Genomic DNA, 13,630 nt, shown 5'->3' on the forward strand with positions numbered 1-13,630 from the left:
GCAGAGGAGCTCACTCTTTTCCCTCCCTCAGAACACCTCGACAAAAACCAGTCGGAATGTCTGGAAATGGTTTTCCTAGCAGTCCTTGTCAATGGCGTAAGAGCCACAGAAAGTCTACTCCTGCCGTTACTAAAGTGGCTTCCTGCAAGGGCTCCACCAAAGAACTGCAGTGGGGTAAGGGGGGGGGGGGGGGGGGGGGAGGCGGCACTGACATGAGAAGCACCAGGTGAGGGCCACCTGCATGTCACTGGCCTGCCCAGACGGTCAGTGTCCCCAGCGGTTCTAGGCTGGCAGCAGTGCCCAGGGTTTAGGGGGAATGAGATCGAGGTCCTCATCATCTGCGATCTCACCCAAGTGATACCCATCCTGCCGCAGCTGCCGGCTCACAGTCTCAGGACACCAGGTTTTCCTCTGGACTCTGGCTAAGAGCCATATAGCCCTTGTTAAACTTCACTGACCTTTTCCCTGAAGAATCGGGGCGCTTCGGCAAGGCGCCCCAGCACGCCCTTTCTCCCTAGAACGGCTTTGGCCAGGTCCGGGTGCTTCTGTAGCTTAGCCTGAATGGAAGGTGCGGGCGGGCGCCACCACTTACAGTCCCCACTTCTCCATAGTGGTGGTGTGTGGTGGGGTGGGGCGGATGTTCCCTGAGCAGGAGGGCAGCCTCGCAGCTTCTGCCGAGCAGTTGAGCCTGCGCCAGGCTGGGACCCCTGGCTGGACATCCGCACCGCAAGCCCATGGAGCCCCGCAGTCGCCATGGCCAGCCCCTCAATAATCTATCTTCTCTCTCTCTCTCTCTCTCTCTCTCTCTCTCTCTCTCTCTCTCTCTCTCTCTCTCTCTCTCCTCTCTCCTCTCTCTCCCTCTCTCCTCCCTCCTCTCTCTCTCTCTCTCTCCTCTCTCCTCTCTCTCTCTCTCTCTCGTTTTTCGAGACAAGGTTTCTCTGCATAGCCTTGGCTGTCCTGGACTAACTTTGTAGACCAGGCTGGCCTCGACTCACAGCGATCCGCCTGCCTCTGCTGGGATTAAAGGCGTGCGCCACCACCGCCCGGCTCTATCTTTTATCTTTTATCTTTTATCTTATAGTTCTATATCCTCCTTTTTATCATTCCCTTTCTCCCTCCTTTCCCCTAACAGTAGATAGGATAGAAAGATAAGAAAGGAAGGATAGAGGGGAGAAAGAACTAAATCCCTACATGTAACCTTTACTAACTTATAACCAACCCCTCTTAACAATAACAAACATTGGTAACCCACCAAAGACATCCACCCCACCTATTGGGAATGGGGGTGTCGTGTTCTCAAAATTACTTTTTGCTGTCTGGGAGTAAAACTATCTTTGGGGTACCCTTAGAAAAATAAGATATTGGCCAAGGGCTGGAAAAGCTGTTTCTGTCCAGTCTTTTTGGGATTGATCCTTTGGGCTAGCCCTTTTAAAGTTGATATGCATGCAAATTCTTGAGGAAACAGTAGCTGAGGCAGTCTTCGAGGTTGAATCACCTGGGCTACCTGCTTTGTCTTCATTATTATGTTTTCTTTCTCTCTGAAAATATGCAAACTTTTAAAAGTATTAGTATAGGTACATATATATATGTGGAATATGCAAGGTGTACAAATTATCTAAAGATAAACGTCTGTTCTATTTTTGAGCAGTGTAAGGCATAAACTTTATACATGTTTGAGCTGTAATATCCGTACTGTATGAAAGAATGGCATGTCATAAGGACCAGGTGGCCCTGGAGAGTCCCTTGTTACATGAACATATTCATGTTTCAGGTAGTAGGAGGTCTTCCCTGCTCAGTCTAATTTTTCACCAACCTTAAGAAAAAAAAATTTTTTTTCAAGACAGAGTCTCTTTGTGTTAACTTTGGCTGTCCTAGACTCATTTTGTAGACCAGGCTGGCCTCGAACTCACAGTCTCTGCCTCTGCCTCCTGAGTGCTGGGATTAAAGATGTGCATCACCACACCCGACAACATTAAGAAAATTTAAAGTCAACAAAGCATTATTTAATCTGTCCCTGTGGGTATTTGCACTTCCTTTTTGTTTAATAAGCATCTCTTGGTTGTTGTTGGCTTTTCTTTTTCTTCCCGAGACAGGGTTTCTCTGTGTAGCCTTGACTGTCCTGGACTCGCTTTTGTAGATCAGGCTGGCCTTGAACTCACAGTGATCCACCTGCCTCTGCCTCCTGAGTGCTGGGATTAAAGGCGTGCGCCACCACACCCGGTCCTCACAGTTTCTTTGTAAATGGCCAAATTTACCACAATTAAAGCACCGGGTGTTTTGATATCTGAGACCTGTAGCCGTAGCTTGTCCTATGATATTATTTTGATGCTCCTGAGAATCAATGTTAACTGTCTCTCTTACCCACTCATCTAATGGGGCTCCTCGTGCTTTTAATGGTCTAATTGCTCTCTCACATTCAGTGTTTGCATTCTCATGCGCCATGATCAGTGTCACTGCCTGTCTGCTCTCAGGATCTGGTATGGCTCTATCTAGAGCTGAACCCAGTCTCTGTAAGAACTCTGGGAAGACTTTTCCAGGGCCTTGAAATACCTTAGGAAATGAAGTGGTTTTGTTACCAGGCTCCTCAGCCATGTCCCAAGCCCATAAGGCTGCAACGCGACATTGTTCAATTACTACATCTTCAGATCGGGTTTGTTCTCTTAAGTCAGCATAACGCCCTTCACCAAGCAATTGATATTTACCAGCATTTATCCCCCTTGTTATATTTTGTTGTTCTATCCTTGTGGTTTCATTTCTCCACCACAATAACCACTCATGGCTTCATTTCTCCACCACGATAACCACTGTAAGTGTTGGGCAGCTTCTAACACAGCTGACACCAGTCCCTTCCAATCTTGGGGAATAAGTCTATGCTGGGTAGCCCAGTTACTTAACATTTGTTTAACAAAAGAGGAATGCATTTCATACCATACAATAGCGTCTTTAAAATGCTTTAAATCTAGCATATCTACTGGAGGCCATCTCATCATGAGCCTCACCACCAGCATTAGCAGGGACATGTTGCACAAAGACCGGAAACTGGCGGATGGTGTCTGTGTAGCTCTAGGGAATTCCTCTGTTGGAGCACTTGTCACCAAAGCCCTTTTGGCCTGTCTGCTTTCCCGCTTTTCTAGAATACTCACAGCCTCTCTGGCTTCCCATTTTTCTCCGTCCCCTTCCTCACACTGCTGCTCTGGACACCAAGTGTGTGGAGCAGGGCTGGGGGGCAACTGTGGGAAACACTGGCTCTCAGTTACCAGGTGTTTTCCCTTTACCAACGGCGCTTTTTGCTTTTCAAATGCTTCAGCCTCTACCTGCAAATTCTCTAGCTGTACAGTCAACTCTGCAATCCCTTTCAGAACAATAGAATTTACTGACCCTTCCGGGTTTCGTATCTTATTGGTCTTTCTTTCCAATATTTTAAAAAAATGTAATATAGTAAAAAGACAAAGAAAAAAAAAACAGAAAATTCCCTCTGGGTATAAAGCAGCAAAGAATTTGTCAACAGCAGCTGTGATTTTGCTGACACCCTGAAACAGCATGTCTCTGTCTTCAAAGCCTGTATCTTCCGCCACAACACTAGAAGTTAAGTTACCCATTATGCTCAAAACACATTGGGCGCCACCTGTAGTCTTTGAACTTTTCTAAACCTACTTCGTTTGGGGTTCTTTAAATGCAAATACCTCCCTTCTAACCCTAAATAGGAGAGAAAAGAGGTTAATGGGAACAGGAAAAGTAGATCTTTTTGGACTCAGTTCCTGGGAGCCATTCCCCTGGCATACTGGGCAGGATTTCAGCAGACCAGCAATTCAGCCAAAGTTGCTGCTGGAACCTGGAACATCAGCTGGAACCCGGAGCCCTGAAGCGTTCTCTGGAGCGGTCACTCTAGGAGAATCTCAAAGTGGAGCGATGAACAGCCAAACAATACCAAGACCCAGAAGGCCCCTCTTCCTGTTTTGGATATATATATATATATATAATCCCCTTTCAGAGTCTGTACTAAGATGTGTTTCAGCTGGCAAAACCCAAGCCTCCTACGAGGTGGCTCATCTTCTAGTGGATAAACATCACCTCTTCCCTCACAAGTCTGTTCCCCATCCCGCACTTGGGATCAAAACAAATACATGTTTACATCCACTCCACTTTTTATTCTGTAGATGGAGGTGTCAGAGTGAGGGAAGCTCTCTTTAAGTGGGATGGATCCACTTAACTGTAGTCAGTGTAGCCAAAAGGAAAGAAAAATTTAGCATGGGCTCCCTTGCACTTTGGAGGCAAAAGGTGGTTTGTTGTTATTTTGTTTTTTGAGGCAGGGTTTCTCTGTGTAGCCATGGCTGTCCTGGACTTGTTTTGTAGACCAGGCTGGCCTCGAACTGACAATGATCCACCTGCCTCTGCCGCCTGAGTGTTGGGATTAAAGGCGTGCGCCACCACACTCGGCTGCTGCAAAAAGTGTTGTTAATTTGAAGTGAGTTAATTTTTTTTTTTTAATGGAACTTTGAATGTGGAGAGTGGCCCCTCCGACTCCTGCTTCCTCTGTGGAAGCAGCAGTTTTCAAAGGCAGTCCCAGGGCTGCCACTGGGGCTGGCTCAAGTTGTCACACGCCTTGGGTGAAGTGATAAGATCAGAAACTAAACCGTGAGGCTTTTCTCTAAATGTATTCCATTTCTGAACCATCTCTGGGACAAGCCTTCCTTCGTTTTGGGTAGTAGTGGTAGTGTTAGGTAGTAACCTTGCTCCCAGGGTCTTACACTCGGATACTGTACGTCAAGGATTGCTTGAATGATACATGAAATCTACCCTGAGAACCCCTGAGCAATTCCACTTTTGTGTCGGCAGCGCCACCTTCCGGTAGACTTAGACGCTGCAACCTCGAGCTAAATTTGAGAGAGGAGAGCGAATGTATGAAGTCATAGCCCAAAACCTGCTGGCTTAGGGACCTGCATGTGCTTAAGAGACTCAGCGCAGGGAACCTTGGGACAGAATGTGTTTATCCACCATCTGGTGAGAAATGGGGATTATCTAGGCTTTAATGCCAAGAAAAAAGGATATTAGAATCCTGCCTGTTTCTGTGAATGGGTAGAGAGGCTCAGAAGAGGCCCCTAAAGCAGGGAGAGAAACCAGTGGCCTCTGAGCCGGTGTGGTAGGATGCTGAGGCCCAGGGGGAGCATGTGGTCACGAGAGGGAGTCCTGACACCACTCAGCGTGGACGGCTTTGGCCTCCACTGTCTTTGCTGTTGTTTTTATGACTGTCATAACGCCCATTGTGGAACTGAGGCAGTCAGCGGAGCACAATGAGAAAAGTTATTCAGAAAAGTACGTGAAATTTGATATATTAGTTTTATCTGCGCACACATATATGTATTGTAAAGATAAAGATATGCTTAACCCCAGCACTTGGGAGGCAGAGGCAGGCGGATCGCTGTGAGTTCAAGGCCAGCCTGGTCTACAAAGCTTCTTATTTTTAAGATTTATTTTTATTTTACATGTATGAGTGTTTGCCTGTATGTATGTCTGTGCATGTGTGTATGTGTTCTTGTATGTACGTATACATGTCTGTTGCCCCCAGAGATGAGGACATCAGATCCTCTGGACCTGGATGACAGGTAGTTGTGAGCCCCCATGTAAATGTTGGGAGCTGAAAGTGTCTCCTCTGCAAGAGTGGTAGGGGCTCTTAATCGCTGAGCCATCTCTTCTGCACTGTAAACTGATTTCAAATTATTCACATTTCACGTGACTGACTTTTCGGTTGTGAACATTCTTGAAATAGTACATACTTTGCATTTTGTGGATAACTCCTGCTGTGTAAGGCATTATTTTGTTAACATTTTTATTTTTAATTTATTTTTTAAAAGATTTATTTATTTGGGGGCTAGAGAGATGGCTCAGTGGGTAAGAGCACTGTCTGCTCTTCCAAAGGTCCTAAGTTCAATTCCCAGCAACCACATAGGGGCTCACAACCATCTATAATGAGATCTACTGCCCTCTTCTGGCATGCAGGTGTACATGCAGGCAGAGTCCTACATAAATAAATAAATCTTAAAAAAAAAAAAAAGATTTATTTATTTGGGGGCTCGAGGGACGGCTCAGTGGTTAAGAGCACTGGCTGCTCTTCCAAAGGTCCTGAGTTCAAGTTCCAGAAACCACATGGTGCCTCACAACCATCTGTAATGAGATCTGGTGCTCTCTTTTGGCCTGCAGGCATACACCCAGGGAAAACACTGTATACATAATAAATAAATCTTAAAAGAAAAAAAAAATCTCCAGAGAGTAACTGTGGAACATTTGACTGAGGGAAGCTCTGCTCTGACCCCACAGAGCTCTTGGGGACCCTGCCTGGCCCCCTTGGTCCTCAGGAGAATCTGTGCTTCATGCTACCTCCAAAGACGGTCCCTTTACCCACTCCCATCTCTTTGAGGAAACACATGTCAGAAGTTTGGGGGAGGGTGTTGGTTTCGTACCCAGGTTCTTACTGTGTACCCCTGGTGACCTCAGCCTCCCAAGGGCTGAGATTCTGGGCATGTGACACCATGTCCAGCCACATAACATTTTTATTGTAAACCCCATGTAGCTTAGGATTTGCCGTCGTTATCATTTGAAAGCACCAGTGGATGCTGAACTCACTGTCTCGTGATCTGCATCTCTGTAACCTGCAAAGCTCCAGCTCTACCCATTAGCTCCCAACACCCTTTGGTCCCAGAGGCCACCATTTCGCTTTCTGTTCCTGGGACTTTTGGCTACACTAGGTACCTTGTTATACATAGAGTCCTGTTGAATCTGTCCTTCTGTGTCTGGGTGTGTGTCCCCTTAAAGGCCGTCTTAGGGTTTCTATTGCCTCAGCTAAAAGAAACTCGAGGAGGAAAGGGTTAATTTCTGTTCACAGTCCCAGACCAGCAGGAAGGGAAGGTGGGACAGGAGCTCCAGGCAGGAACTTGGAGGCAGTCACAGAAGCAGAGGCCTGGAGAAATACTGCTTGCTCCCTTGTTCCTCAAAGCTCACTCAGCCTGCTTTTTTATACACCCTAGGCGGCTCACAGTGGGCTGGATCCTCCTACGTCAACGAACAATACAGGAAATGCCACAGGCTTGCCCACAGGTCAGTCTGGTCAGGGCGTATTCTCAGTTGAAGTTTTCTCTTCCCAAATGACTTCTAACATGAGTTGACATAAAAACTAGCCAGCCCAAGCCAGGTGGGGTGACACAAGCCTTTAACCCCAGCACCCAGGAAGCAGAGGCAAGTTAGTTTGAACTCTGAGTTTGAGGCCTGCCTCATCTACAGAGAGACCCGGGCAGACCCTGCCTCATCTACAGAGAGACCTCATCTACCAGGACATCCAGGGCTACACAGTGAGCCCCTGTCCACACCCCCCTCCCCAAAGAAGCAAAAAACCCAGCACAAGGCTCAACTGTGTTATAGCATAGGTCAGATTTCCCTTCCTAGCTGGGCGTGGTGGAGCACGCCTGTAATCCCAGCACTCAGGGAGGCAGAGACTGGTGGATTGATGTGAGTTCAAGGTCAGCCTGGTCTACAAAGTGAGTCCAGGACAGCCAAGGCTACACAGAGAAACACTGTCTTGAAAAACCAAAAACAACAACAAAAACCAACCAACCAACCAAAATAATTTCCTTCCTTTTGAAGGCTGAGTCATACTCCCCTGAGCGAATAACACTATATTTCTTTGCCATATCTCTACAGACTTGGGCTGCAGCCACCCTTCTGCAGTTGAGCGTAACACTGCTGTGGGCACCAGTGTGCCAACATCAAGACTCTTCTTTCAGTTCCTTTGGATGTTTGCTGCCTAGGCACAGGATTGCTGGGGCCACATGTTAATTCCACTTTTGATCATTTGAAGCAACGGCTGACATCCGTACTAGCCGTGCACAAGCACTCCTCCTCCATCTTGCGTCCTGGCCAGCACTGGTTACTTTCTGCAGGTGGGAGTGGCATCCGATCCGGCTTTGGTTCCCTAGGAAGCAGCTTCTGGTCCTGGACTTTTTCATCAGGCAAGTTTTTTGTTTTTGTTTTTTGTCTGTTCTTTCCCTAGGGCTGTTTGCGGTACTGGTAGCCCTTTCTCTGGACCCCCTGGCCAGGGCTCTCATCTCTCTAGGTTGGCGTACAGTGTTTCTGACCTTCTGTCCAGTGTGTATGGTGGGTCCGGCCCTCTCTCCACATGCCAGCACATTCTGCCCTGACTTCCCTCTCCCACTAGCCTGTCCCTGAAGCAATGAGTGCATGCTGTCAGCCTCCCCCATGAGCAGGGCCTCGACAGCAAACGCTACCTTCCCTGTCATCTTCCGCACTCTTCCCTGCACTCTTCCCTTCCAAGCTGGGCTGTCTCTCCCACATGGACACTATTCCCTTCACAGAGGTCCTGGCGAGGTGTGAGCTGCCCTGGGTGGTAGTGGGGGCTACCTAGCTCTTCCAGGCTCATTAGCAAATAGGGGGAAATGTCCACACATGCAGATCTTGAGTGATGCCTAGCTGTGAGCTCTGATGAGGTGAATGGGGACAGAAACCCGGACACCGTAATGTCAGAATGAATGGGTCACCAGGGATCAGTGGGGATCTTAGGAGGAACGGCAAGCAGTGAGCAAGCTGTCATCTGGAAGCACCGAGGCACCCCTGCAGTGGAAGATAGCGGCAAGACTTGCAGCAGGAAGTTTGGGGAAGCCGAGGAAAAAGCCCGGAGGGTGGCCTAGAGACAGATCTGTGTCTTACTCCTAGGTGCCCTGGAGGTGTGGACTAGATTTTCTCTATTTGATTTCGTCCCTTTGCAGTCTCCCTGTCCTCTCCCTCCATAATGTCCTCTCTTCTTCCTCCAGGACCTAGAGTAAAGTCGTCATATGACTGTAAGGCATAGAGTCTATGATGACAAATCTAGGGACCCTGAGCATTCCCCCACACCAGGGGTCCAGGCCTCCTGGCTACACTGTGCACACCTCGCTCACCTCACCGCAGTCAACCTCAAATCTCAAACCTCGATCTGGCAAAGACAGCGAGGGACAGCCAGAGGACCGCTTAAGTGCGCCCCCTAGAGGAGGCAGAAAGCATTGTCAAGCAGAAACGAGGTCAACCTGGGCTTTGGGAAGGAGTTTGGGCTGAGAGGTCCTGGATCCCCAGCATGGGCAGTCTGAGAATTACACTTTCTTTAAGCACAACCTATAGCATAGAATGTGCGTTCTTTTTTTTTTTTTTTCTTGTCTCAAGCACATAGCTCCCATTTGGAAAGGTTCTTATTTCTGTTTTGTTTTGTTTTTGTTTTTTGAGACAGGGTTTCTCTGTGTAGCCTTGGCTGTCCTGGACTCGCTTTGTAGACCAGGCTGGCCTCAAACTCACAACAATTGGCCTGCCTCTGTCTCCCAAGTGCTGGGATTAAAGGCATATGCCACCATGCCCAGCAGAAAATGTTTTTTTTTTTTTTTAAATATTTATTTATTTATTTATTTATTACATATACAGTGCTCTGCCTGAGGGTACATCTGCAGGCCAGAGGAGGGCATCAGATCACATTATAGATGGCTGTGAGCTACCATGTGGGTGCTGGGAATTGAACTCAGGACCTCGGGAAGAGCAGGCAGTGCTCCTAACTGCTGAGCCGTCGCTCCAGCCCGAAAATGTTTTATTTGGTGGAAGGAATCATAGTTTATGGGGGTGGGGGGGACAGTCATCTCACTTGAAGCCACCTCTGTGTCTGGTAGCAGCCCCAACTCCTAGCACAGTGCCAAGTGACAGATTAAAGGCATGCACCACTGCCACCACCTGGAATGTAAGCTTTGACCTCTTCCAAACCTACTTTATTTGGGGTTCCTTCCAACCCATCTACCATAGATAGGAGAGAAAAGAGGTTAATGGGAACAGGAGAAGTAGACCTTTTTGGACTCAGTTTCTGGGACTGATTACCCTGGTGTAGTCGGCAGGATTTCAGCAAACCAGCAATTCTGCCAGAGTTGCTGCTGGAACCTGAAGCAGCAGCTGGAACCCGGAGCCCTGAAGCGTTCTCTGGAGTGTTCTCTCTAGGAGACTCTCAAAGTGCAGCGATGAACAGCCAAACAATACCAAGACCCAAAAAGCCCCCCGCCTCCTGTTTTGGCCTGGTATATATATCTCCTCTCAGAGTCTGCGCTAAGATGTGTTTCAGCTGGCAAAAACCAAGCCCCCGCATGAGGTGGCTCACCTTCTAGTGGATGAACATCACCTGTTCTCTCACAAGTCTGTTCCCCATCTTGCATCTGGGATCAAAACAAAAACATGTTTACATCCACTACATTGGAACTCACTATGTAGACCAGGCTGGCCTCAAAATCAGAAATCCACCTGCTTCTGCCTCCTGAGACAGGGTTTCTCTGTGTAACAGTCCTGGCTGTTCCGGACTCATTTTGTAGATCAGGTTAGCCTCGAACTCACAGGGATCCACCTGCTTCTGTCTCCCGAGTGCTAGGATTATAGGCGTGGGCCACTGTGCCAGGCTGTGAACTGTGGTTTTTGTTTTTATTTTTATTTTTTTTTTGATACAGGGTTTCTCTGTGTAGCCTTGACTGTCCTGGACTCACTTTGTAGATCAGGCTAGCTTCAAACTCATAGAGATCCACCAGCCTCTGCCTCCCAAATGCTGGGATTACAGGGGTGTGCCACTACACCCAACTATGTTTTTTGGGTTTGTTTGTCTTTAGGTTTTGTTTGTTTGTTTGTTTGTTTTTTGAGACAGGGTTTCTCTGTGTAGACTTGGCTGTCCTGGACTCACTTTGTAGACCACATCCAACTGTGGTTTTAATTATTTCTAGGGTCTGTCTCACAAGTGCGCCACCCAGTGGCCAACTAGGGATGCTGGTTCCCTTCTCAGCCCTTCTGATGAGCAAGTTAGAGCCCGCACTGGGCCCAGAAAGCACAACTTTCTGTGGTTAGTAGCATGGGCAGCTGCGTTTTCAGTCTTCCATATTTCCTGCACCAAGTCCCAGCTTGCCGTTCTACCTGTTTGGCTAGAAAGCGATGGCTTCTGTCTTCCTGCCGTGCTGCACACGTCTTTGACGTCATCTTCATCTGGGGTCAAGCAAAGGGAAGGTAGAGAGAAAAAACCAGAGGGGCTCTTGATGCTTCTGGGCCGTAGACTGCCTATTGGAGAAGAGCCCCCTTCCTTCCAAGCTTTAGGCTCCTCCTGATGAGCTTGCCCTAAACCGCACTCCCACTGACAGACCAGCATTGGTAGGGGGTGTGGATCACCTAAAGGGAAGGGCAGCCCTAAAACCAGAACCTGCTCACAGCTGCCTGTAACTCCAGGATCCAACCCCCTCACAGGGACACACATGCAGACAAAACACCAATGCACATTAAATAAATAAAGAGATAAATAAATAAATAAATAAATAATAAAATGTTAAGAAAGAAAGGAAATCAAAATTCAGCCAGGACTCAGGAGGAAGAGGCAGGTAGATCTCTGGCCAGCCTGGTCTACAGAGTGAGTTCCAGGACAGCCAAGGCTACATAGAGAAACCTTGTCTTAAAAATCCCAAAATAACCAACCAAAACAAGAACAATAAAACAAACAAACGAACAAACCCAAAATTCTGGGACATTATGCACTTTCAAGAGGTCACACAGCTAGTAGTTATGGGTCTAGACCCAGGGAGGCCTCCACACACACCCTTGTCTTCTGCTCCAGCTTGCTTCTAACAGTAACTGACACTGGGCTCATTCACGCCTGTGAGCACAAAGGAGCTGGGCCTTTGTGAGTGTCACCTGAAGTGCTTGTCACCTTTCTCAGTGCTATGACAAATGCTGTGACAAATGCCTAGCAAAGCAACGTGAGCAAGGGTCAGCTTTGGCTTGGTTTTAGTGTGAAAGCTCACCGTGATGGAGAGATCCTAGTGGGCAGAGCACGAAGGGCTGCCACAGAGCATCTGCAGTCAAGAAGCAGAAAGATGCTGGGGAGGTCATGGTGCATGCCTTTAATCGAGTCCGAGGCCGAGGCAGAGGCAGGCAGATCTGAAAGAGATGGATATTGGCCCTCTGCTCACTTTTTCCTTTTTTTGTTTTGTTTTGTTTTGTTTTTGAGACAGGGTTTCTCTGTGTAACAGCCCTGGCTGTCCTGGACTCACTTTGTAGACCAGGCTGGCCTCGAACTCACAGCGATCCACCTGCCTCTGCCTCCTGAGTGCTGGGATTAAAGACGTGCACCACCACTCCCAGCTCACTTTCTCCTTTTTTAATTTTTATTCAATCCAGAACCCTAACCCAAGGGGTAGTGCTACCCACATCTAGGGGGGCCTTCCCCCTTCATGTTATCCTCTCTGAAGATGCTCTTATAGACAGCCCAGCATTGGGGGTTAATCATCACCTACAGAGCCTGGCTTGGTGGATGGGACAGTCCCAGAAGCCCTTCCTCACACTCACCACCATGTGATTGTCCATACACCACAGAGGGCCCTGAAGAGGCCTGAAGCCCAGGTCCCAACACTCCGATGTGGACTCTGGGAAGGAGAAGTACCCATGTCCAGCTCAGATGGCACGCGACAGGTAAACCATCCTCCTCACGCCCTCATTATCCCTGAGTACCTTGCTGCTCTTCTTTTGAACATGAAGCTCTCCCACTCTCACATTCCAGAGCAAAGAGAAGCTCAGTGTAAGATCTGACCTCAGATGTCTTTGGTCTCCACTGTCTATGTCCTCCAGCATAGGGACTCCTCGTGGCCTTCATCCCCACTGTCCACATTGTCCCTGTTGCTGCTAGTGTCTGACATGAAAGGACGCAGCTGGGAACCAGCCACTGGAACACGGAGGGCCAGCACAGCCACTGCCGCCTGCTGTCCTACCACCTTAGGACATCCCCAGGGAAGGACCATCACAGACGCCCTTTCACAGGTGGAGAGACTAAGATTGAGAGCTATGGCAGCAACGGGATTGTCCTGCTTGCTCCAAAGGCTTCCCTGTGGTTCCTGACCCCGAGGACAGAGAGTCCACTGCCTGGGCCTCACATCTCAGAGATGTGGTCTATTTGGAGACAGACTCTTTTTTTATTTTTTAAAGATTTATTTCTTGGGCCAGGCGTGGTGGCACACGCTTTAATCCCAGCACTCAGGAGGCAGAGGCAGGTGTGAGTTCGAGGTCAGCCTGGTCAACAAAGTGAGTCCAGGACAGCCAAGGCTACACACAGAAATCCTGTCTCGAAACCTCCCCCCCCCAAAAATTTATTTCTTTTCACATGTATGGGTGTTTTTTGCATGCACATATGTCTGTGTACTACATGCATGCATTGCCCTGGGAGGCCAGAAGAAGGTGCCAGATCTTTAGAGACTGGAGTTAGCTGTCATGAGGTTCCTGGGAACTGAAAGTGAGCGCTCTTCAGCCCTATGTTAATCGCGTCCCCCACCTCCCGCCCCCATGGCGGTGCGTGTGTCTCGGTCAGAATTTGTGGGTGTCTGTTCTCTCCTATCAGGCATTGAACACAGGTTGTACCCTGTTGGTGGCCTTGGGGAGACCTTTTTCAAAAGTGCTCCATGCAGTTCTGCCTGTTGTAATGCTTTGAATGAACTTGACCTTGAGGCAGGGGAGTACAAGAACTGGCAAGACATGGGGGTGGGGCTGAGATGGGAGGCTGACCTTGAGCCAGAGAGCTGGAGTGCTATGTTACCTGGCTTGG

General features: G+C 48.4%; 1 pseudogene; it reads right to left on the reverse strand.

Annotated features, from left to right (window-relative positions):
- Positions 1 to 391: 391 nt before the first annotated feature.
- Positions 392 to 755, reverse strand: LOC127193092 (protein FAM219B-like; annotated as a pseudogene).
- Between the last annotated feature and the right edge of the window lie 12,875 nt (positions 756 to 13,630).

The sequence above is a fragment of the Acomys russatus genome, chromosome 8, assembly GCF_903995435.1.
Source record: "Acomys russatus chromosome 8, mAcoRus1.1, whole genome shotgun sequence".
NCBI lineage: Eukaryota > Metazoa > Chordata > Mammalia > Rodentia > Muridae > Acomys > Acomys russatus.